Source organism: Zalophus californianus, chromosome 5, assembly GCF_009762305.2.
Source record: "Zalophus californianus isolate mZalCal1 chromosome 5, mZalCal1.pri.v2, whole genome shotgun sequence".
NCBI classification, from domain to species: Eukaryota; Metazoa; Chordata; class Mammalia; order Carnivora; family Otariidae; genus Zalophus; species Zalophus californianus.
Genome location: NC_045599.1, coordinates 117,021,403 through 117,045,796, shown reverse-complemented (window position 1 = coordinate 117,045,796; position 24,394 = coordinate 117,021,403).

Below are 24,394 nucleotides of genomic sequence, written 5' to 3'. Positions count from 1 at the left end.
TTTCTTTCTTTCTTCTTTTCCTTTCTTCCTTCCTTCCTTCTTTCCTTTCTTTCTTTCTTTCTTTCCTTTCTTTCTCTTCTTTTCTTCTTTTTTTTTTTTTCTTTCTTTCTTTCTTTCTTCTTTCCTTTTCTTTCTTCTTTTCCTTTTTCTTCTTTCTTTCTTTCTTCTTCTTTCTTTCTCTTTCTTTCTTTCTTCTTTCTCTTCTTTCTTTCTCTTTCTCTTCCTTCCTTCCTTCCTTCCTTCCCTCCTCCTTCCTTCCTTCCTTCCTCTTTCTTTCTTCTTCTTTTTTTCTTTCTTCTTTCTTCCTTCCTTCCTTCCTTCCTTCCTCCTTCCTTCCTTCCTTCCTTTCTTTCTTTCTTTTTTCTTTCTTTCTTTCTTTCTTCTTTCTTTCTTTCTTTCTTCTTTCTTTCTTTCTTTTCTCTTTCTTTCTTTCTTTCTTTCTTTCTTTCTTTCTCTCTCTCTCTCTCTCTCTCTCTCTCTCTCTCTCTCTCTTTCTTTCTTTCTTTCTTTCTTCTTTCTTTCTTTCTTCTTTCTTTCTTTCTTTCTTTCTTTCTTTCTTCTTTCTTTCTTTTTCTTTCTTCTTTCTTTCTTTCTTTCTTTCTTCTTTCTTTCTTTTTCTTTCTTTCTTTCTTTCTTTTTCTTTCTTTCTTTCTTTCTTTTCTTTCTTTTCTTTCTTCTTTCTTCTTTCTTTCTTTCTTTCTTTCTTTTCTTCTTCTTTCTTTCTTCTTTCTTTCTTTCTTTCTTTTCTTCCAGGACTACTATTTCTTTGTCTTTTCATTGTTAATCCTTAATCCATCATGAGTCTTTCACATTGAGAATTCTTATTTAATTAGTCATACCAAAGTATTAGTAGTTGTTATCATTTGATAATAACTTTTGTTGATCACTTACTATGTGCTATGTTCCATCTTAAAGCAGTTTACATGTATTACCAAATGTAAACTGCATGTTAAACCATATGAAATTGCCATTTTTACAGGTTAAAAATTAATGGAGAGTAGCAATTTCATACGGTTCACTTAGTCCTCACACAACCATATGAGTTAGTTACTATTATTATTTTCATTTCCATTCAAGGAAACTGAGACATACAGTGTTTAATTTGCATAAGGTTGTAAGACTAGGATGTGGCAGAGCTGGGATTCAGACACAAGTAAGGTTACTCCAGAGCTTGTGGTCTAAGCCACTTGTTATCTGCTTACACTGTATACTTATATAATTCCCCCAATACTCTTAGGAAATATACACATTCTTATTTTACAGATGAGAAGAGTGAGGCACAAAAGAGTAACTTGACCATAGTTATCCATATCAAAAGAAAAAGTCAAGATTTGAACCTAGTTCTGTCTGACTCTAGAATATTAATGCTCAACCTCTTGATGAAGAGAGAGGAGGCAAGATTGGAGTCCCTGCTGACTCCCTATTGATATTTTTAAGAGATTATCCTAAAATCCTTCATATTATTCTACTTTCCTGCTTAATTTATGAATTTTGTCAATAACTCAAAATCTTCTACATCTGTAATCTTCTTTCTTAACACTACAACTTGCCATCATTTTGTCTCTTCTGAGTCTACTGAACATTGCTTTTACTTTAAACTAACATCAATACTTTAATCACATTTTATTTTACTTGTCTCTTGGTTGCTTTCTTGTTCACTTCATATCCAAATCATAATGGATGCTACAGTCAGTTATTTCATCTCTACCTTCCTTATCATTTTCAATTTCCTCACCCATTGACACATTTGTTTCATTTTGCCAGTGAATTCCCACCCTGGCTCAACCAAACTATCAATTTTCTCTAATTCTGTTCTCAGGCAATTTGGATATAGCTGGAGAAAATTACATAACCATGTGGATTGACTTCAATATAAATGTATGATTTCCAGACTAAGTTGGACCCTTGATACTACATAGTAATATTTTTTGAAAAAAAAGTCATTTAAATCATTTATCTCATTTTTATTCAAAATTTCCAAATACACATTGGAGTTGTCTTAAATGATTTCTTCTGTTCTCAAATTGCCAATTCCTTTTCCATTCTTTTCAGTCTTAATCTCTAATTCAGTGAGAAATGAAAACTTTGTATTCTTTCAGTCTTGTGATCATGCTGTTTATCTCTTCTCCCAACCTAATAATATTTCATCCTACTCAAAAAAAAAGCTGCTCCCATCTCCTCCTCTCTTCAAAGATAACCCTTCTCCCAAAGTTTCATCCTCTCCTAGGACTTTGAGCATTAGATTATCCTTTCTTTTTTGAATCATCAACTCCCACGCATTTTTAAACAAATCTCTTGTTGCTGCTTAAAAACATACTCAAGGCTTCAGCCACTCCTTCCTAAAAAGAAAAACAAATCTGTCCTTGATCTGGATTCTATGATGACTTTTATGACTGAAGTTGCCAGCTCTGCCCCGGAGCCATAACGTGTTTTCCAACTTATTTCTGAGCCACTTTTCTTAGCTCTTCTCACAAAAAGCTTCCTAAGTTGCAAATCTTTCCCATCCTTCATCTGGTGCTCTATTTGCCATTTTCAGCCTCATTTTGCTCCTGTTCCTTATACCATGAACTCAGCTTTGCCTCTACTTAATCTATGTTTTTTTTTTTTTTTTTTTTGCATAGACTCCCTACTGGAGAATTCTCCCAGCCATATGAGTGGAATGTAGATAATTCTTTGACTACCTGCCACCCTAACTCCTTTCTAAATGAAACTCTCATATCCATCCCAAGTGTGGTCTACCTGGGTTGCCTACTCTCGATCTGTCTTTGATGTTTTATTCTCTTGTTATCTAGTTTTATTCTCACCACTCCACTGAAACTACTCTTCCCACCATATTCAATGACCTTCAAGTTGAATTCTCAAATCAAATTCTCCAATTTCATTTTTTTTCTCTTCTTGCTCTGTGATCAAATCATCCTTTTCCAACATTTCCTTTTTCTGGATTCTTTGATAATCCTCTCATTTATTAATTAATACTGTAAAAAAAATGGGAGCATGTTTTATATTACTGGCAACAAACTAGACTCCAGGAATGAAGAGATGAACGAGGTACACTTCTTGTCCTCAAGAAACCCTTGTTCTAATGAAGGAGAGAGATAAGAAAGGGATTATTTACAAATAATGTATTAAGTGTTATAATAGAACATGAAAAACAAGGGAATATGGTAGTACAAAAAGGATGAAAGGAGAGTTTCTTGGGTTGGGAAGGCTTCTTATATTTCTTCTTTCATCCACATCCATTATTTTATCTTCTTTTTCTGCTCGTTAAATATCAGCACTCTCCAAAGTTACCTTTTCAACTTTATGCCCCTCTTCTTTTCTAACTCTACTTTATCTTTCCTTTGGAATGCCATCCATGTCCCTATGTTACCTCATTTTAATGTCCAACTAAATATTAGTAGCTTACTTCTATCTGCCAAGTTCAAGGTCAATTACTGCCTCCTGCAATCTTTTCAATATCTTGAAAATATGCTCATTTGATTGCCTAAAAATATGCTTTTCTTCCTGAGTTGCTTTCCCTGGATAATCTTATCTATTCAGTCCCCAAGTTATCAACTTCACATTCATCTGGAATACCACACATTGTTTATATATTTGGATTCCCAATTAGGTAATGTGTTATGTAAATACAGACTCCTTTCATGTTTGAACTCTGACTAGAGTATTCTGGGCTTAATGATGTTTGTAAATGAATGTATGAAAATGAGGAAACACATCAAAATAGTTAACAACATATTAGAAACCATAGGTGAGATTTAGGTTTGAGTCTTGGTAATGGGGGAACGGTCATGTCATCAATGTTGAGTGAGGGAAAGGAGGAATATTATTTTTAGGTTTGATACATTGGCGAGTTGTGCAGGTAGAGAGATTCAGGTTGTATTTGGAAATATTGTTCTGGAATTGCAGAGAAATTTGAGAACATTCACTGAGACAAAGGGATTGAAATTGCACCTTTAGAACCTGGATGCAGGGAAATAGAAAAGGGTAAATGGCTCAAAATTCTTAAAAATGATTAATAGCAACATTTTGGTATTATTAAGGGCATAGAGACTTTCAGAGGGATTTTATATATATAGTGTTTGGAGTCAAAGTTGAATATCCAAGTGAAAAAGGCCCTGCAGATTTGTTTGGACAACTCAGGAGAAGCAAAAAGCCAACTGTGCTGGAAGTAATGAACATTAAAGCATACTTCCAGGAACTTGGCAGAAAATGGAGGGAGAACACATGGTAGTACCTTAAGTGGTAACAACGTCAAATATTTTAATTTTATTTTAACTTCCTTTGCTTCTTTCCTTTTTCTTTTCCCCCTTTTCTTCCTTTACTTTTATTTAGTGGGAGAAAAGGGAATCTTACTCTCTTCGTAGGTAGCTAGGAAGTAGGTAGAGTGGAAGAGAAAGGTGAAAAGGAATAATTGAGCATGAACCAAATTTAATGAGTAGCTATCTTGGAAGGTGCTGTTGGGTTAAACATAGCCCAGTTGGTGTTGGGAAAGTCTATTCATTGTGCCAGGCTGCAAATAATTCTTTCTCGAGGGCATAATGCTACCTTGGTGACCTGAGTCTAGGATTCTAAGGTGATTTTTTTTCTTAAGTTGGGGATGTTCAAGCATGTAGAGATCTAATCCTACCGCTGAACCTTACATACCTTACTCTGGTTTTAAGGAAAGTGGGCCAAGGCAGTGAATAGTAACATGGGTTTCACAGTTTGGATGCTAGCTATGTACGTAACAAATATGATTGCAATTTTGATGATTTTAGCATTTCTTTGCTAACAATTTATTTTGGGAACACAAAGTTAGTATTTGCTCAGGTGCAAACCATAGGGATTTTATCAAGTATAATAAAATAATTGAAATCTTCCGCAGAAATTGAAAAAATTACATTTATATTTTATAGTAAATTGTCTTTGTAAATACTAATTCATTGATGCTAATATTATCTATCAACTTTTCCATGTGAAGAAAACTTTATAAAACAGAATTGACTGGAATTATGTTTTCTTGTATTAGCAGCACTCCTGAATTTGTGCCTTCTCCAGTTTAGGAGAAAGTTTTTAAAAATTTCATTCTTTAGTCAACAACATACATTTTGTATGTTTTTTCCTAATGATTTCACAAATTCATTCTAGGATTTACATTTATTTAAAAATATCCCTTTTTAAAGTTATAATTTCATTGACTCCTTAACTGATTCCCTCAAGTACAACATATTTGAGTTCAGGCATCTTCAAGCCTATAAAATGTTTATGATTGATCTAAGCAGTTTTCCATAAAAAGTTAACATAATGATACCACATAATGAAACAATCTTTTTTGCCTAATACTTAATACTTTCACACCCTCAAATCTGGTTACAAATGAAGAAATTACAAGTTTTTTATTACTTAGAAATATGTGCATTTCTGATCCAGAAAAATGCCTGGAACTTTCTACAAACATTCAATTCTTAAATAAAAGTAGTTGTTTCTTGGTGCTGTCATCATTTGTAAAGAGATTAATAGAAGCTGACAACATGTGCCATTTATGTGTCAGGCTGGTTAGCAGAATCTTTTGATATGCATAATTATTTGTCAGGTAACACATTTCTCCGTTTCTCTTCACCTTTAAGTGGATCTATCCAGTTTGGGTCATTCCTACCTGTTTCTCCTAGCAGCGCTTTAGCACAGGCCAGCCCCATGAATTTTGCATTCCTCTTATTCTCCTTTCTTGACACACTGAACGAATCCTATTTTTTTTAAAAAGATTTATTTGTTTATTTTAGAGAGAGAGTGAGCAAGCGGCAGGGAGGGACTGAGAGAGGGAGAGAGAAACTTAATTAAGCAGACTCCACGCAGAGCATGGCACAGGGCTTGATCTCATGACCTGTGACCTTGAGATCACAGCCTGAGCAGCAACCAGGAGTTGGTCACTTAACCAACTCCGCCACCCAGGACCCCCTGAACAAATCCTAGTTTTAAAATACCTGTTAAACATTTCTCTATAGCAGCACAGCAAAAATGAGGTAAGAGATGGCACAAAGGATAGATTCCAGTCTCCAACGTTGAACACTTGGGTAGTGAACCACACTTACTTGTATAATTCTTTTAGTTTGGTATCTACTCTTTATTTTGGTTGAAATAATATAATATCTAATATAAAATATATAATAATGTATAATATATATATAATATCAAAAATTTAAACGTTAACTCACCAAAGATATTTTACCAATGTTAGCTTCCAATTTTAAATGGGTGTCTGACCCCAAGATGGTTTAGAACTTCAACATTTGACAAACTAAACAAATCTAACAAATCAGCAAACAGAAAACAAAAGCACAGATTTCACTAATTCCAACTTTCTCATTTGCTATATGTTCATTGTCTTGAAGGTCTTTATGATTGTGCAGTTTTCTTAGAAGGTAAATCCATGAATCCGGCTAAGAGTAATTTCTTCAGATACACTGCTTTTTTAATTCTTTTTTGGAATGTTCTCAGTGAATTCAATCCTGTGTTTTCTGAGATTTGTAATAGTTAATGCAATTCCTGTTCATCATGAAAGTCACTACACTTATATTTTGAAGGTGTAAAATTAATATTTTCCTGGTTTTAGAAGTCTATATTGAGTGATATAAGAGTTAGAGGGGAAAACCTATTTTTAGACTCTATTTCTTTGGCATAGGAGAACTGTGTCCCTAATATTCTAACTGGATATATAAATCATTAGTTCTTTTGTTAATTTTTTTTTTTTTTTGGTAAAATGGATAGCCTATTACCTATTTGGGAATGACTGCCTCTTAATATTTCTGTAACGATTGGTCATGCAATGTTTTTTTTCTTGATCAGGTAAAATTAAATTGTATTTATATTATCTCAATCCCATGAATTTCTAAAGCAGTTAAGGTACAAAATTTGTATGAAAAGGAAAGTAAATTTTCTGTGTATGATAATATTGTAATTTTTAGAGTAGCTCAGATAATTCAGGGGAAAAAAACTGTATACTTTATACAGTGATTAAATACATTCACCAACCTCTCAGATTCAACTTTCAATCATTTTTATAACTTCATCTAATTTTGCATTAAATTTAATTTTGCTATATTTTATAAGATATGGTACGTCAGTTTTTATAAAGAATTCTTTTATGTATATAGCATATGAAAAATGCTTTAAGTTACATTGATTAAAAGATAGCTTTCTTTTTGCTTTGCTAAACCCATCATCTCAAACTGGCAATTAAAGGGTTATTTAATTGGAGAAGTTCAGAGTCAGATCAGCATTTCCAGTGGCACATATTCTTTAGCAGTAAGTGTGGAAGCCAACTCGGAAGAAACACGTTTGAAGTGGCAGAACTAATCATGCAGAAGCAATTTGCGATTTTCTCTCTCAGCCTAGATAAAGCAGAGCATTATGACATTGGCTGTGCTGAGCAAGGTCAATTTACTGTGAAAAGCCAGCTATAGACTCCAACTTCAAATAGACTTTATCCTGCATAGCTAAAAACAGGATTTACTCTATTGCTTACACTACAGAATGGCAAAATGAAGTGGACCAATTCAATTAGGATGCATCCGTATTTGTCACTACTTAAAAAAAAAAAAAAGACTTTCAGATAATCAGCTTGCAACTAGATCTCAAGATTTCTCCCACCCCTGGGAGTGAAGTATAAATGCTTGCAATAAAGTTTTTAGTGTTTTTAAAATTTAACCATTAAGAAACTACCAATTACCTTTAAAAAAATACAATGCTGACTCTTTTTTATTCCATTTAATTACATTTTGGCTTTAAAATGAAAGATTCCTCTCAGAAATAAATACAAAACTATCATTATAAAAATATAGCATATTAAAAGCATGAAAGAACTTTTTTGGCTTAACATTTATATAATATGCTATATGAATGTTTAACTTATTCCTAATATAGGAGACACTACATAAAAATGATCCTACTTCTGTTGGGCTAGGTAAAAAAAATTGAATTAATTTTTGGAAATGATTATATTTATGGGAGCGATCCATATAAATCGTTTGGCTAATCACAGTGAATAAACATAATCTATTCTCTAAGCCATGGGAAAAAATACTCTCCTACCTTCTTTTTTGGCTGCTGTCCAGAGCAGATTATTCTTATGAAAAATGAAACAAGAGTGTACCTTAATTAGCTGTTCAAGGATTCAGTCATCTGAGATATCTGTGTTTTAGTGCATTTAACTTTATTAGGTGCATCTGATAGACTCCTTTGGTCACAATTTATATTGATAATGGTGCCAATAATCAATTATATTCAAAATTTCATGAAAGTGGGATGGAAGTTGTTCCCAGAAGCTGAACCAGAATGTAAATGAAGATATGATTAAATGTCATTATTATATAGTTCATAATAAAAAATATATATCTATTCCTTAGGGCACAATAGTTCTACAAATTAATGTACTAGTCAACAGTTTTCTGGACCATATTCTGGTGCTCCTGTTAAAAGTTTGGCAGCTGATGGAACTCCACAGTGCTGACATTCACTCCTGGAACATTGTAGAAGCCAATCTTTTAATATTTTCATTGGCTTACTGAGATGCTGAGGTCATGCAGAGCGCATTGGTCTCCTGCTTTTGCTGACCCAATGATTGACAGTAATGTAATGTTTTTTTAGAATTTATGACTCTGGGTAAAGGGACAGACTGAAATAAGTGACTCAGGGTCAAAAATGAGGATGAAGAATATCAGAGATGAGGTACTCATTTTAAATAGAAGTATAGAATCAATTTTTAATTGTGTTTTAAAGCTCTACCTCGAGATAATTGAAAACAGATACGAGATTTTCCCCTCTCAGAGACTAATGTTTCTGCTAAATAACAGTCAAAATGACATTAAAAATTTTAAAGCACATATGTGTAAATGAATTTTGCTTTTCATTTTTCAAACTTAGGCATTCTCGATCATTTACGCAGTCACTTATTTTCTTTTTGTTTCAAAGGACATGTGTTCTCTTAGATAATCCTCCATAACTCAGGATCTATTGTGAATTTATAATAGTTGGGGTTGGTGGGTTGTAAACTTTATGTTTCCATTGTATTATAGCATAACCGAATTCCATTCTACATGACAAAATATAATCTGGTCAGTGATTTGCATATGCTATATTTTCACACAAGTAAAATTTTAGATTTCTTAAAAGTAGAGAATTTTCAAATATACAGGGTATCTCTTGAATACAACTTTAATATACATAGTATTCCGTAGCTGTAATAATGAACACCCAAATAATACTGTCATGTCATTACGTCACATCATAGTGTTCAAACTTCATTGGAATCACCTGGTAGTTTCAAATTATATTGTGGTTGCTCTCACCCCGTGAAATTGTGATTTAATTGGTCTGGGATATTGCCTGACCACAATATTTAGAAAGTAAAACATGCCAACCGTTTCTTGGTCTACATAATTCCAATTTACTGGTTAGTTCATTGCATATTTGGGCGTAAATGTTGTAAGTTTAAATACTTTTTTCCTATTTACTTGGATCTTTTCTTCAGTTCTTCATCTTGCCTAAGTAGAACCCAAGTTACAATATTTTTCTTTTGTGTGTGTATGTGTACAGACTAATTTCTCAGAAATCAGTTTTAACACAAACATTTCAGTGTTGTTTATAGGAAATAATTTTTAACGTGTTATTTGAAATGCACCTATACGAATTGTTTCTTTAAATTATTTGCAATTTAACAATCACTGCAATGGCAATTTTATGTTGAATCCAATTACATATAAAGGGATATTATAGATGTGAAGGTGCTTTTAAAAATTAAAAGGGTCTAAACAAATGTGAAATAGTGGTGTCCAAGATATTATCGTGTATCAACAAATATACTTAATTGATAAATCTATGTTCATATTCACATCATCAAGCATTTTCATTATGAAGAATATTTTAAGTAGCTTCTTATGTAGTCTGTTTGACATTTTACATTTTACCTAACTTTAGTCAAACTTCTTAAGGTTTTAGAGTTCAGGATATATTCGTGTGTGTGTGTGTGTGTGTGTGTGTGTGTGTGTTTATCTTCAAAAACAATCTCAACTGTAGTACCTATTTTGCATTTGGATAATCTAATCATGACAGGTTAATACTCTTGATCTAGTGCCCAAATAAGATACATCTTCAGGCTTAGTAATTATCAAACAAGTTATGAAATTATTTCACTTTCTAACCTGCCATGACCAAGATAGTTGACTTACATAATAGTGTAATTATGCTTAAAATCACACACTACCCTTCAAAAAAAAACAAAGTATCCACAAAAGAAGACAGCAATCTGTGACAATGCCAACTTTCTGCCCGTCATTGGTAAACTAACAGAACAACAAACAAACATGAGTCTTGTCTTGTTTACATTTTGAGGAACAGCTTTATCCTAATTTCTTACAATTCAATTGACAGCATACTGTTTGTCAAGAGTACAAAGCAGCAAATGAACAAAAATGAACAAAACAAAGCCAAGTCATAGTCACCTCACCTTTGCTCTCACCACAGAAAATAATCTTTTCTCTTTGGAAAATGTACAAGCAAATGGAATAAGTCAGATGCAATACAGTGTTCTTGAACATATCAGCATACAATCATTTTTTTAAAACTGAACAACAAAACATCCTTCTTAAATGCTTCATGGAAAGTTTTTAGTATTAGGTATAAAATTAATACTCCTGAATAACAAATAGAAATATGAGAATAACTATTTTGAGTGGACATCACATTTGCCTAACACCTCCTCCCTTCAATATTTGGAAACAGAAACTTGCAGGAAAATTGGGAAATGAAGAGTTAGTTTTGCATAGAAAGTAGAAAAATGACAAAGACATATTAATTTTGGGAGGCTATAGAAAATAAGCAGAGAAGCTGGTACCAGTGCTGTATCATGAATTACTTGTTAAAACTTTGTAGGAAAATTTCTCCCCTTGACTTGAGATATTCAGCTAAGTGTGTGTGCGTGTGTGTGTGTGTGTGTGTGTGTGTGTGTGTGTGAGAGAGAGAGAGAGAGAGAGAGAGAGAGAGAGGGAGAGATAGCAGAGACAGAGAGAAAATGCTAAGTGCTGGGGGAAGGGGTGGTTCAATTAACAAGTGACTTTTCTGTAAGTAAGTATTTCTAACAAGAAGAGGAAAATAAAATGACTGATTGTTATACCTATAGAAACTTAGGCTAGAGAGAAAATGTTTGTCCAAGATATTTAGAACAATAGGATACCATTGAAATAAAAATATTGTCCTTCATTTCTAAATTTCAATTTTGAACAGGTATAAGTGGAAGTTGCTTATTGAGGAATAGTGATTTTAAGTATTTAGTTGTCTTTGAAATTGAGATTATCCAGAATGACAGGCAAGAGAAATGAATCAGAAATGAATAAACAAGCAAACCTATAGACTTCCTTTAATTTATCTTCAAGAATTTATATCTTTTTTTGTTTCTATCCAAAAGTAACCCTAGAGTTATCCCCCTTCATGGGGATTTCTAAGTCCCAGAAGTCCCGTGATCGGATGGAAGTGCTGTCTGCTTCCAGTGTATTGAAAATTGGGGTTGCTAGATTATTTTAATACATTATTAAGGAGTAGTAGATATTACTGATATTTTCTTTTTGGTACTTGTTTCTACTGCTGTTTTGCTACTGTTCAGAATGCCAGCAATTCACTTCTGAGAACTGTTTCATGTTTGACTCTTTACCTAAAAATAGTTGAAAAGCATTTTCCTTCTTCTTCTTCCACATGGAGGATACTAGAGGCACCAGTCCCCTGTGGAAAGGAGATGCAGGCTCTCGCGCTTTGGCAAGTGAGGGGTTAGGGATTCAATCAGGCCAGGAGTCCTGGGGGCGGATGAGAGGGGGGGACTCCAACCTGGATTGAATAAACGCATGTCTAGTATTTCTGAGTTTCATACTATGAAATGACACAGTCTTAGGAGTTAAGAATGGTCTGCCTTGGAATCATTGGTGTTTATATTTGAGAAACATTAATTTTAAGACTATAAAGGAATGAGAAGTTAGACTACAACACAGTCAAGTGGGAAGGTAGGTGATGGAATGGCAGCATACTGGGATTCTGGCTTTGACCTCATAGTGTTACATAAACCAGTGGATTTCTCCCTGTCCAGTGTTCCCCTCTGCAGACTGAGATTTTGTTCTTCTACCTACCTCAAAGAAGTGCTATCTTAAAAAGGTTTGAAGATGTTTTGCTTAAGATGGTCAGAATTTAGGCAGCTCTGCATCCTCCATGAATTATTTCTCGACCTATCAGTTTCTCCTTCTTCCCCTCTGTCCTTCCTTCCTTCTTTTCTGGGATCCTCTTTTTCCAACCTACTAACCAGGATGGCTGTGTACGGTTGTGCAAGATGGATATAACACGGGGGGTACTGGGTATTTATTTAGACAAATGTATTTGTATATTTATTTAGACAAACTTCATGCAGATGGCAGTAACATGTTTTGTTTAAAAAACATCCATACATTACAAAAAATATCCTGGCAGGTGAAAGTAAAGTATTTTCATAAGGCTTTTCTTTTTCCAATTAGCACAAAAACATTGAGTCAGCAGTGGCCCATGCAAACTGTATTCTAAATGGCTGTAGGTCTGCTTTCCTCCATAGTCAGGGGCTTCATAAAGGAAGGGACAGTTTCTTATGTAATTGCCTCTCTCCCACCTTTCTGAAGCAGATGAGGTACACTAGAACTTAATAAAACATTGCAGAGGGGACTTCTACATCTGGGTGGGAGAGGCCTGGTGAAGTAGGAAATGATGACTAAGTTTAAGGTTCTAGGTCTTTATGAAAGTCTTTATATAAATTTAAGATGATATTATTAGTAAGGCTAAGTAGCTCCAAGGTCTCCAGTAGCTCTTAGGATGCTATAATTTAACCGTTACTGATTGTATCGTGTGGTGAAACTATGTGAGAGGGACCTGGAAAGGTCTTTTTGTTCATGTTTTTTTGATTGTTTGTTTTTTGCTGTTGTTGTTTTTTCTGCCAATATTTCTAACTCCTGTACTTCCATAAATATTTAAAGTAATTACTCTTAAAACTTTTTAGCAAGTTTATTTGTACTGGGAGCTGATAGTATATGCAGTACTCGGGGAGGTTTTATCAGAAGTGCCTTCTGAGAATTAGAAAATAAATTTGCTCTCTGAAAGTTAAACTGTAAATCAAGATATGATGGATCAAAGTAGATATTTTCAAAAGCATCTTAAAAAGAACCTAGCCAGACCTGACTTTAATCTGACAAAAGACAATATATCTAAAAAAGGAATGTGTCCATCAGGATGGGGCTTGGTCACCTGTGCAAGGTTGGGAAAAGGAGGATCCCAGAGGCAAACTTCTGCCACTCTTGGAAGCATCCACACGCCTTGCTTCTCCTGGGTCAATGCAGAACCTTCTAAACTTGGTTTCTAGGCTCCTGTGTCCTGTCCTTTAAAATCCAGAGTGAGCCTTTCAAAAGAAAAATCAGATTATGTCATAACTCCAGTGACTTTCTGTTGCATTTAGAACTAAAGTCCCACGTCACATGTTCCTGTCCATGTCTCCAACCACATCTCTTAGCACTATGTCCCCTTCTACCCTCCAGACACTCTGACCTTCTTGGGTTGTTTCCACAAGCACCCTCTTCTCCCTCGAGGCCTTTGTATGAGCTATCCCTTCTGCCGGCACTGCTCATTTCAGGCAGTCCCTTTCTTAAGCTGTCAGTTTCCAAGTCATTCCCTCAAGGACAGCTTCTCCACACCACCTAAATAGACTCTCTATTACATTAATGTATGGTAATTATCTCCATAATTTTCAGGTACTTATCATTTTCTGATCTTTTGTTTGTCTGTTTGAGGTGGACACTGCCTAGACAGTCACCAAAATTTGTTTACTCTTCTCTACGCAGCAGGCAAGGGAACACAACAAGGAGTTTACCACCTTGTGTTGTGGAGACAGACAGATCAACAAGCTTGCCTCCAGATCAGAACTATGGGCAAAAATTAGGGTTGGGCGATCCAACGAATACTCAAGAATCATGCAGAGATCACGGAGGGTATGACCTCATGGGGTACCAGGAGTTTGAATTTCAAGGCAGGGTTGGGTAGGCTGTTCTGGGATGGATTGGAGCTGCATGGTTGGGCCTAGGCTCTACGTAGGCACTGGTAACCCAAAGGACTTGGAAGGGGAGGTCAAAGCAATGTGCTTAGCAGAGGGCCTCAGCAGAAGGCCCAGAGTCCCAACCTCAAGGAATTTCCCCAATGAGGTGCACGTCAGCTCTCAAAACACTTCCTGAGAAAACCCCAGTGGGGTAGGCAGACTTTGGCAGGTAAATAAACATTGAGCTAAGTGCCCACCTTCGTGTTCTCACTCTGTAAACACTGTCATTTGGTCGTGAGATGGGTCACATTCTGTCCCCTTTCCTCTGGGTCTCCAGGTACTCACGCAGAGTTTCAAACATGTCTGAACCTGAGCCAAACTTCTTCGCTTTAACTCCACTCCCCCGGATCAAGTCTTCCAACGCCCGCCTAGGATTTTCTCTATTAGTTACGATACTGTCGTTATGGAAAAACAAAACACAGCCTAAGAACCTTGGTGCAGCATGTCTGTGTGTGTGTATTCCTCCTCACAGTTCCTTGATACTGGTGTGTAACAACAGCCAATAGCCAACTAAATCAAATTTAGTTCAAAACCGGCCTTGTTTGGTTTTTAATTTTGATGACTGTGAATTCCATCTTAACAGAGATTAAAGATAGCAATAGAAAAAGTTAAAATTACAAGTCAGTCAACTTAAACATCAGGAACCTACACAGAAGAGTTTGTAATTGCCGGCTGATAATCCCCATGGCATGTTTAACGGGGGGAGCACGCCAGAACGCTGCAGGGGAGTCGTCAGCCTGAGAAGCAAGGACTTCAGCTTCAGGCTAAAAAGTCAGGATAAGCTTGTGACTTACGTTGCCACCCATGACTCAAAGAACATCTATTCTTTCACATGACAGGTTTTCTAGTTTAAAGCGTATGCATGAAAAGGAACATGCCTTTCACTGATGCATCATTGTTACTGTGGTTTAACTTCTTAACCCCTCTTCCTGTTGAAGATTCCTCCATAACTGAATTGTCTACAGCTTCAGCTGCTAATTACATTTCACCTACGAGGCTTGGAAAAATAAAATTTAGGAAAACAGTCTCTGTCGAGGTGTGCATTGGAATTAGTCTTAAACAAATTCATATTTTGGGTGATTTTGCAAAGGAAAAGTTCTTTCTGATGATCCATGTAATTAGTAAAATAATTGTGTCTTGGTGAACCCTGTTTTGATTTATTAAAATCAACCCTATGTTTTTTAAAACATATTATTAAAATGTATTCATTTGAATACTTTCATATTGTATACCGGAAAAGTACAAAATGGCTCAGAAAATGTAAATTTCTGTCAGTGTTTACAATTTATTTTCCTTTGTTGTATTTGAATCATGAAGTGTTATTGTTGCTTTCAAAAGGAATTTTAAAGAAAAATCTGATTTTATTTATTTTCACCCAGATTAAAAAAAAAAAACCCAACATCCTGATGTTATTTACCTATTTAACATATCTTATATACACTTGCTTAGCTTCCCCTAATGTTAACATCTTATATACCATGGAACATTTATCAAAATTAAGAAATCATCACTGGTACATTCTATAAACTAAAATACAGATCTTATTTGGATTTCCCCCATTTTCCCACATGTCATTATATATTTGTCCAAACCTGTACAATGTTCAACACCAGGAGAGAACTGTAATGTTCTACAGACTTTGGGTAATACGATGTGTCCATTAGGTTCATCATTCGTAACAAATGTGCCACTCTGGTGGGGAATATTGACAATAAAGGGATGCTATGCATCTGTGTGTGTGGTGGGGGGACAAATGAATAATCTTAATACCTTCCCCTCAGTTTTGCTGTGACACTTAAACTGCCCTGAAAAACGTTAGTTTTAATAATAAATTCGTTGACTATATTCCTATGTGTCAGTTTCCAAGTTTCCTATAATGTGCCATTTGATATATGCATCGATGCTTTGCCATTAAAACCACATTATCTTGACTATTAAAGTTTCATAGACCATATTGAAATTCTATGGAGTGAATTCTTCAGTTTTGTCTGTCATTTTTTTGACTTTAAGAATTTTAGTTACTTTTCGTTTCCTGAGAAGTCAAATCCATCACTAGTTCTATAGTTCAAGGTGGCAGAATTTAGCATCAGAATGGTTTGGTAAAGGAGAAATATACTTATGTGTGCTGTCAATTAAAATCATGTATGTGAATGTGAATAAAAGTTAAAATTATAGGTTAAACAAGGAACATCTGGCTTTTGGGATTATGTTGCAAATTAAGCATACTAATGGCACATATTTTTAAAAAGTCTCTTAAAAAATATATTTAGATGCATGCCCTAAAACCAAAATGATATAGATGTGGAGAAAAGTTTTGTTCAAAAAACTCGATATGGTAAATGTATCTACCTTGCCATGTTTCAAATTTATTAATATTCTATAATGTCATCACTTATTTTTTGTTCATTCACTTGATATCCGGGCTAATTAATAGGGAAGCCAATGATCACTTCTATATTCTTGGCTCAAAACATACTATAATTTGAATTTACTTATTGGCAGACACATATCTTCTAAAAAAAAACGGATTTCTCAGTAACATAAAACTATACACTAAATATAGATACTTAAAAATATTGATGAAAATCTGCATATTTTAATCACAATGTCATTCTTACATTATCTACAAAAGACCTAGCTGCTGTGGTTCTTGTAAGTAAGTTTTACACAAAGCACACATAGGATATGAAATGATGCAAATAAAGTCGTGTTGCAGTAAGAACTGTACTTTTATTACTACACGTCATGCTATCAATAGTTACATTAAATCCCATTTAAGAGGCTAGTTCTAGTGTATGTACCTATTTCAAATGTAACTTCTTAAAATTTTATAGGTAAAGTCCTTCAATGAGCAATGAAAAGATGATTAAAAAAAAAGACGGTTGAATAGAAAAACAGCCGGCAACAGTAATTCATTTTGGATACAGTTTTACATTTTATGAATAAGTCTGCAAAATATCAACATAAAGAGTGTACTTTTTTTTTATGAACACAGCCTTAATACTGAAAACCAGTCCAAATAGTGAACATTTAAAAATTCTTATGACATGGGATTACACCCTTGTGGTTCACTCAGCACATGTTGCATTGGTTTGATTTTACTACTCAAAGAAGGGGAGAGTACAAGGCAAATAATTTGGTTTCTTTAAAAAGAATCTATATCATTTTATTTTTCTATGCTATTTAGGAAATGACCAGGGTAATGCCATACAAAAGAGGTATCTGTCTTTATGGGCATTTCAAATTTCATGTGTATTAAAATATCATTATCATTAATAAATGCTCACTTTATATGAGGTACTATCCAGAACCACTAGAAAACATGATACTTGACCACAAAGAACTTTGTGATTAAAGCAAGAACAGTATAAAGGATATTTACTAGCCTATATAAACATTTTACCAGCTCATTCTGCCCCATGGAACTAAAGTGAAAAGAATTAGCATTTGTAACTGCTGTCCAGCATCAGGGATTATAGACTAGTGAAGTAAGCATATGACTTTAGTTTTTCCCTTAGCTTGAGAAAACAGGGCAAACAAATTAAATACATCAGAATTTTGTCCTCTTCCTGATATTTGGGTAGACAAGTAAGATTTCACCAAATGAAAATCATAATAATAAGTTTGTTGTAACTGCACCTAAATAGTTGTAACTGTAAAAGTTATATAATTGGAATCATTCCTAAATTCTTGATTTAGACTGTACTGACAAGTGAGAAAATATGCTGTTTATTAAAAAATAAAATTATATTAGTGAAATTGGTAAAGGGGATTCTTTACTGAGAAAGATCAAATCCTGATTATATTTTTGAGTATATATAAATTTGGCAAATAACAGTTCAAAATTTGCATATTCTTAATTTGTAACAGGTGATGCTTTCTTGCGGAATTCCTGTTTCCAGAAACGCACTTGAAATAAGACCAGGCATAATAATCATCAGCCAGTATAAATTGCTAAAGTAAAGATGGTCAGAGGACTCACTTGAAATAATGGCACTGTCGGCTTTAACTTATCTCTTATAACTACAAAAATCATATTGATTAATTACAGTAAGGAAATGAAATATAGAAAAGTGTAAAGAATTAGAGATTATTTGCAATTTCAACACCATAAAGAAGCTCTGTTGATAGTGTATTCAATATATGTTACTTATTTAATAAGACTGAGATCATGCTATATCTATAGTATCATTATGAACATTGTTCCATGTAATTAAATTTTTTTTAAACATAATTTTTTTTAAAAGATTTTATTTATTTATTTGACAGAGAGAGAGACAGTGAGAGGGAACACAAGCAGGGGGAGTGGGAGAGGGAGAAGCAGGCTTCCCGCTGAGCAGGGACTCTGACGTGGGACTTGTTCCCAGGACCCTGAGATCGACCTGAGCTGAAGGCAGATGCTTAACAGCTGAGCCACCCAGGACCCCCATTTTTTAATTGTTCCATAATATTTTCACTTTGTGGATGAATTTTATTCATTCTCTGATTCATGAACACTAATGTTGGGTTGTTTCCATTATAAATAGCTCTACACTGAAGTGAATAATCTTGAACATATATTCCGGACTAAACCTTTAAAAGGGCAGTGTTCTTGGGAAAATAAGTGGGTTACTGGATAAAACAGTGTGACTATTTCAAGTGTCTTGACTGATACTTCTCAATTGTTTCCTAGAAAATTTGCTACATTTAGCACATCTCCAAAGTGGATGAAACTATTCATTTCATCTCACTTTTGCCAAAATTAAGTATTACCACTTCAGTCTTTGCCTTTTTAAGATATTAATAAACATTATTAGTTTAGTATTTTTTCATGTATTTGTTATTTACATTAATTTTTCAAATTCTTTCTGCCTTTGCTAACTTTTCTATAAAATGTATAACTTAATTTTTTTCTTTTAATCTCTATTGAATTGTCCCCTTTAACTAATTGGTCTATTATAATAAATAAATTTCTTCCATTCCAGAAATCCTATTTAGTCATTTTGAATTATTTTATGTGGTTACTACTATATTTACTTTAGGAATTTCTATTATATTCACTTTAGGCAATAAGTTTAAGTGTCTACCGTATTTTTATCTGTTCATCTGCATCATATTTTAGATTTATGACCCCCATTAAGTCAATGTGAAGCCTTTTTAATCATGTTTGTGTGTGTGTTCTAGAATTATTTTTATTAAAACATAAGATATGTCCAATTACTGAAATTTGAAAATATTTTCTCTGTGAAGTTATCTTGTCAAAAGTTTCATTAGAAGGTAATTCTTTGACAATTTTTCCATTTCTTTGCTAGTTTTGTTTTACTTAGCTAATGCTTTTGGGTGAAATCAAAGAAAATTACTTCAGAAGACAAATGAAAGAACTGAAGAACACAAGAAGTCCTTTTTTGGAATAGTGTTTCAGTAATTACACCGAAAATGCTGGTCAGTTGGTAAACTCTTACAGAACTGTTTTTATTAGATCTTAGATGGGTAAGCATGGAAGAACCACCAATGGTTAACTTTCAAGGCCAAGAAGTAGAACAGGATTGGATAGATTTTTTTTTAAAATTTTATTATGTTATGTTAATCACCATACATTACATCACTAGTTTTTGATGTAGTGTTCCATGATTCATTGTTTGTGTATAACACCCAGTGCTCCATTCAACACGTGCCCTCTTTAATACCCATCACCAGGCTAACCCATCCCCCCACCCCCTCCCCTCTAGAACCTTCAGTTTGTTTCTCAGAGTCCATCGTCTCTCATGGTTCATCTCCCCCTCCTATTTCCCCCCCTTCATTCTTCCCCTCCTGCTATCTTTGGATAGATTTTGATAGAACTTACAGGCAGTGAGGACCTGAAGCCATGCTTTTCTTATGAACAGTCTAGTTGAAAGTCTGCAGAGCTCACTTTTGGGGATTGCTGGAGTGGAATGAGGCCATTGAGTAACTGAGAAAAATGGAAAGAAGCACCAAAAAAGCAAGTGGGTGATGTCCAAGAATTTTCAGTTATGTCACTGTTATATTTATTAATTTTTTATGTGCTTTCTCCTCCTCCTTTCCTTCATTATCACCTGCATCATCATTGTCATGACAATCTACTACAGTATCACAAATGTATCATATATTTAACTGACCACTTATTATATATATATTTCCATATAAGGGATTATGCAGAATACTAAGGAAAATGATAATCACAATAGCATATAGAGTATATTATAGTTTATAACAGCATTTTTTTTCATTTATTACCAAATTATAATTTGTTTGGGATTGGATTGAGCAATAAATCCTGAGGACATATCACTGTGACCTGGTGAGGAAGGCATCAAGGAAAGCATCACGGAGGAAGGAGGATGTGAACAAGTTTTGGAATAGAGCAGCCTACTAGGAAGGAAGTGTTTATCTGACACCGGTGTATCATTGAAAGAGGTAGGGTAAGAGAGTGGCAGGAAAAACTAACGTTTAGGACTATTAACCTGGAAGTCATGTGTCAAATGAAGTATAGAAGGGAGGGACCAGGGAAAGGCAACCCAGTTGAAAAGATTATCTAGATTTAATAATCTAGATAAATGAGTAAATGTCTAGAATACAGAAGCTTTGCAGTAGAGTAGAAAAAAAAATCACTGAGTTCTGTTGAGTCAGAATATCTAAATAACTCTGGAATGTCCACTTTTTCTTCATTTGTAAAATGTAGAGTTTGGATTATCTCGAAGCTGCTTTCCATATCTAAAATATGGTCATAATATGTTTCAACTTTCAGTCTTCCCCCTCAGCCTCTCCTGAAAAGTAATGGAAGTGAACAGTCATATTTAGTTAAGCCTTTAATTAAGTCCTTAGAGTTTGGACTAGACCTTTGGTTATAGTCTCCATCAACAAGATGTCAAAATCTTCAGTTCTTACCTTCAGTTCAGTCAAAACTTCAAACAATCATATGGATGAGTGGCAAGAAATATGTTTATGATCCACCTGGTCATGGGGTTTAACATCACACAGAGAAAGTCTTAAACATTGCTAAAAATAGCAATTTTTGAGCATTACTAAAAATATATTTCTCCAAGGACTTTTACTTTTGAATTGCAAAAAGTTTTTATTCCTCCCTCAGATATTAACAGATTTAAGCGATAAGAATTTGGATTTCAGGAAACAGAGCTAGATAACAATGATAAACTATTTTTTAAAAGACAATTTTCCATTTATTACTCCTCCTTCCACTAGGAGCTCTACCCCTCACCCACCTCAGGTGGTCATGGCAATTAAGAAACAAATAAAAGCAGTAGGGGATGATAACATTGCTTTCCAGGAAATAGATGCAAATAAGTTACATTATAAAAGAAATGGCTGTAGAGAAGAAAGATGTTACATTAAACTAATTTTTATTCCCCTTTCTTAGACTCCCTTGTCCCTTTCCTTCATATCACAGTTATTCTATTTTCCACTCAAACCACAAGAAATATTTCCATAATGAAAACATAAATCAATTTTTGAAGACCGCTTAAAAATTAAAATGTATCCAGCCTGTGAGAGACAGAATGAATGACATGGGTTTCCAGGAGCAACAAGGAAGTTCCAGGAAATATTGTGGATTTTGAGCACAAGTATCAGGTCATACTCTTAAGAAAGAAAGGAGATTCAGTGTCCATCAACACTAGAAAGAAGTAAATGTTTTCAAACATTTACTGGTTGGCAAATATCAAGAATAACTTTCAGCTGAGATAAAATTCCAGGTTCAATTTTACTTATTTTTTTATACCCTGACTTGTAACCGTTTCTTCCCTTAAATCTCGGGACTTGACAGAAACAGGGCTCATGGTTGTCCTTGATTTAGAGGTGTTTCAGAACCTGCACACAGACGGGTGTGGTGAAGTTTGTAGTTTCACTGATACAGAGATGTAATAGAAATTTGCTGGTTCTTTGGGGCAAAATAGACTTCGGGCAAAGAGATGCAGGAGAAGTGTTCTTAGAACAAAAGAATGATGGTAGATTTCCAATTACATTAAGACATATTTTAGGGGCGCTTGGCTGGCTCAGTTGGTAGAGCATGTGACTCTTGATCTTGGGGTTGTTAAGTTCGAGCCCCATGTTGGGTGTGGAGAGTACTTAAAAATAAAATCTTTAAAAAAAAGAAAAATATTTTATTTTTAAAATAGCCTTTTAAAAAGGCTTTTATGTAAACAAGTATATGTGGAAAAGTGAACTGTAAAGAAAGGCAGACTTGCAAACCATGATAAAATACAATTAATTATGACAGGTTTTGTCACACTGTTTTTCTAAAGGTTAAATCTAATCCAAAAGTGTCACACTTGATGTTTTGAAATTCGTTTGTCATCAAAATCAGTGATACAGTGGGAGTCAATATATCCAAAATATTATATGTGCTTTTTTTGTATTGGGTTATCAGTAGAGTTGATTCAACTCTCCACTCAATGAAACCCGTAAGTACTTAGATGTTACTAGATGTAAGACTTGATGATATTTCAACAAACATTTGAGCTTGTTTTTAAAAAGGGCGTTTTTTGAAATTTTACTAAATGTTAATAATTTGAAGTTCATTCTTTTTCCGAAATGGTGTTAGTTCAAAGGGTTCTTTGAAGTGCTTTGAAAGATTTTTAAAAACAGTGTTCACAAACAAATTTGTTTTTTACAGACTGCTCTGCTCATTGGCACACCAAGACACCACTTCAAACGTGAGAGCAGAGCTGTGGACAGGCAGGAAGCGTCCCAAACAGCCAGGGCTGTCCCTAGACAGACAAGCTGCAACCCCGGGGAGAATGACTTGAAAGGAAGAAAGAAAGAAAGAAAGAAAGGAAGGAAGGAAGGAAGGAAGGAAGGAAGGAAGGAAGGAAGGAAGGAAGGAAGGAAGGAAGGAAGAAAGAAAGAAAGAAAGAAAGAAAGAAAGAAAGAAAGAAAGAAAGAAAGAAAGGAAGGAAGGAAGGAAGGAAGGAAGGAAGGAAGGAAGGAAGGAAGGAAGGAAGGAAGGAAGGAAGGAAGGAAGGAAGGAAGGAAGAAAGAAATCTCAAGAATCTGTCAGACCAGGGGGTGAAAAGTCATTCACCAAGTATACCAGTTTTTGTAACCAGAGCCTCCAGGTCCAAATGTTGTGCATTGGGTAGTGTGAAAACCACTGTTGGGCACTATTGATCTCTGCAGCTAAAGCCAGATTCCCAAAGCAGAGCCTGAGTTCCTGCAGCAGGGTCTTTGAACTTGGAGATTAGTAATAGGTTTGCTCCTCAGTAAAAATCTATTTTCAGGTACATTGTCTGAATCAACAATATGAACTTTAAATAAGTGGTTCCCACACTTTTTAAATAAAAAGAGCTTTTCTTAAAATAATACTTTAAAAAATCCCATTTGATCCTGAGAGGTTCTCAGGTGTATATTAATTGAGAAAACATACAAAAACCAAAACTAATAAGAATGTGTAATATCTTCAGTAAACTTCAATTTTGTCAATCATGACAGTATTTACAGTCTTTTGAATTTGAGATATATACACATTAAAATTATAGTTTATTCAAACATTGTTTAGAGCTTTGGACCTCTTGTAATAGCTGTGAGGTTCATAACATGGGAACAACTACACTCTTCTCAAAATTTTCTTTTTGGCTCTTTTACATTTAAGCTTACCTACTTGGAATCTCCAACTAGGAATATGGTTCAATTTACAGGTTTCTGAAAAGTGATTTTAAAAATAAAGCAATTTATGTTAAAATGCAATAGGAGAGTTTATTATTAAGAACTTTATTGTAACTATTTGGATCATGAAGACATTTTATAAACAATATGTATTTGCAACACTTGGTATGATGTGCATTGGACAAGAGACAATTTAAGAGTTTGTCTGTGTATGGAGTTATCAGATACAATATGAAAGAAAGATCTTTAAACCAGTGATAACTTACTGTCTGGTTGGTAAAAGAGTAAATATAATAGAGTTAGGATAAAGCAATCATAGATTAAATGCCAATTCAGGTATTTTTACCACACCTATAAATACCACATTTGGAAAAAAATACACAAAAACATGGCATTTGGCATAAAAACAATTGGGGATCTGAAGTTTAAAGACTGGATCACAGAACTGGTTCAGTCAGAGGAGAGAAAATTATAAAATGTATTAACAACTAGCAGAGGTGGATGGGAAAGGATTTGCACTTGTATCTGAGTCACAGAAGAAGAGGTAGGTAGGGTTCAGTATTAAAATTAATAAATGAGAAGATATTTTTTGGGCCATAAAGACAGTTACAGTAAAAATTCTTATTAATGAACGCATGAGTAAGAATGACAAGT